This window comes from Helianthus annuus, chromosome 17 (genome assembly GCF_002127325.2).
Source record: "Helianthus annuus cultivar XRQ/B chromosome 17, HanXRQr2.0-SUNRISE, whole genome shotgun sequence".
In the NCBI taxonomy this organism is placed as follows: domain Eukaryota; kingdom Viridiplantae; phylum Streptophyta; class Magnoliopsida; order Asterales; family Asteraceae; genus Helianthus; species Helianthus annuus.
The window spans coordinates 176804836-176807696 of NC_035449.2; the positions used below are offsets into that span (position 1 = coordinate 176804836).

At 34.4% G+C, this 2861-nt stretch overlaps 1 long non-coding RNA gene across 1 annotated transcript; it reads left to right on the forward strand.

Moving 5' to 3' along the window:
* The first annotated feature begins 444 nt into the window (after positions 1–444).
* LOC118489189 lies at positions 445–2116 on the forward strand. The gene is made up of 3 exons (XR_004886646.1): positions 445–567; positions 731–997; positions 1876–2116. It is a non-coding gene; the product is annotated as an uncharacterized LOC118489189 (long non-coding RNA).
* Positions 2117–2861: the final 745 nt, after the last annotated feature.

Below are 2861 nucleotides of genomic sequence, written 5' to 3' on the forward strand. Positions count from 1 at the left end.
CAGTGACGATCTAGAAGATTCTGGCCACCTTCTACGGCCATATTCCAGCGGTAACGCCGGTGATTCCGGCCACCTTCTCCGGCACCACCATTGCATGATAGTACACAGCGGCGGAGACGAAGCGGCAAGTGAAAGAGAGACAGAAAGGAGGGGCCGGAGAGACGGCGGCGGCACAGACACGGAGGTGTCGTTGAGGGTTCCGCAGTCATTCTCCGATTTCTTCTTCTGGTGGTGTGTTCTTTCTGACTGTTTAGATCTTACTGTTGTCGTTACGTTTCTCCGGGCGAAGGTCTGTATTGCTGTATACTGCAAATTTTCTCTTAATCGCTCTCATTTTGTTTCTGTTCATGTGTTTGTTCGGTACAGCTAGACGAGAAAACATGGAAATTTGTCAATCCGATTTGGCCTTCAAGTATGATGGTATTGTTTTGGATCTGTTTGTCTTATTGATTATCTAACTTCGTTTGTATGTACAGTTGTATTTAGGTAAGTGTTATACATGTTATCTAGGATTTGGAAGACGGAAGCACATCAAGATCGAGTTCTTAAACTGCTTATGCCACAAAGGTATGTTTTGTATTTTTCAATATATGATATACACTTCGTTTGTTTCTAAAATGAGGACGAGTATTCTGAAAACTACCCGACGAACTACCCTTATTGCCGACTACATGTATGTTTTTTGGATATGGTTTGAGAGTTGTCTTCCTTTTTCCAATGTTTACCACAGCAATGCGTTATCTCAGTTTAGGTTGCAAGGGCTGTTCTCCTTTTAGCGTGATTTAAAGTTGCATCACCCATCGATGATGGCAAGGATGTTTTCGGTGGCAGCCAATCACTGGATAAAGACGACGGTGTCTTCATGGACTTGAGAATGTAGTGGAGGAAGATGCCCTAACTGCTTCGGCGAATGTTTCTACAAAAAATTCATGCTCAGAAATGAACCGATAGCGAGGACGGAGAGCATAGCGGATTCAAGCTGAGAAACAACAGGGAGGTTTGTGGTTTCTCCTATTTATAGCTTCATTTAAGCTTCATATGATGTTTTGTTTGTCAATTTCTTAACCAAATTTGTGAAATTTCATTTCATAACTTAATCTGCGTTTATTGATAATACTTTTAATTTACAAAAGCAAAGGAAACAAATACAGTTATTTGCAGGCTTGCAATACCTGATTCTTGATACTACATTTTTTTTGTTTTATGATATGTTATTTTCTTTCATATCTAATTTTCTCCATGCTTATCTCTTTTGTTTATTGCAAGTAAATAGATGCTAGCATAGTTTATTTATTGTTATCTTTAACTTGCTATATTAGGAGACCTGTAGGCACGCCAGGTCCATCCAGACTTCCATCCAATGCGTATTGAATGTTTATTTGTATTTTCAGTATCTTTTGGCATTATTCTTTATATATTCTTTCTTCAGTTTATTGTTTTAGTTAAAGATTTAGTATTTTATAACAGGTTAAAGATTTATTGCTCATTGGGAATCAGGAATCTCAATGGTAGTTTTGTGGTCTTTAGTTATTTAGTTTATGATATGACCCAACTGCTATCTTTACGATGCTATTTGGGATAGACGTATACATATTGGATCAGAATCAATATGAACTTAAATGTTTGTATTAACGGTAAGAACTGATCAAAATTCACAATTTGAATTATAGCCATGATGTCACATAAACATTAGAGATAAACGAAATTAATTACTCGCATGGCTATAGAGGTAATGTGAGTCTCCATCTGTTTTTTCGTGTTGCTTGGTTAGTGATTGTTGGTTAATGTTGTCTGTTTTTCGTCTTTGGTTTTTTTTGAGAATGTTCTTTGAGCAACAGATTTGTGACTTAAATTTGGAATAATTTTGTTAAACAGTAGTCTGAGCTAGCAATGTTTGGTGTTTCTCGGTGAAAAGTCATTGGTGGATGCTTTTTTGCTTCAGTAAGCCTCGATTTCATTCTCATTAGCCTGTTCTTTTCTTTGATTTGTGTTGTATTTTAGTTATATTTTGAGATGGATATCTTGCAATAAAAAGTTTCCAAGCAAAAAATATTAATATAAAACATGGATTTGGTGGTATGAGGTTTAGTTAGGAGAATTTGACTTGTGATGATATATATATATATATATATATATATATATATATATATATATATATATATATATATATATATATATATATATATATATATATATATATATATATATATATATATTATGTACATATAATGGCAGGTTATGTTGCCACTTTATGTTGCTGGCTGCAAATCTAAAGACTCAAGTGCATCATTTAGAAGCCTCACAAACATAGTTGTTGACTGGTATTTTCTGCTTCTGTTTTCTTTTTACGAAAGTATTATGTTCCATAGTTCAGTACTTCGATCAGTATACTTTTGTTCTGGTGAGGTAGTTGATGTTATGCTTTTTTTGATGAGGCGGATCTAGAAATTTTAGATTAGTAAGTACCCTAGGTTATATTTCTCCTCAAACTTAGAAGATATGGCAAAAAATGTAGACTTTTATAATAAATTATGATTGTTTAATTTTAGTTTATATGTACTATTGAACTTCATCGATATCCACTTAAGCGTCGACATGAAGAACCTTCTTTTAGCGCTTTTATGTGGATAATTCAAACAAACTGATGTGGCAACTAGCAACTTAGAGTTAATTGCTAAAATTGTCCCTTAGGTTTGAGCACGTTTGCCATTTTCGTCCAAAATGACACTTTTGTACCAAATTGCCCCCAACGTTTGTAATTTTTTGACATTTTCATCCAAACCACTAACTAAGTTTATTTTTTCTGTTAAGTTGAGGATATTTGAATGAAACTGTTAAATATAAAACCATAGGGACGATTT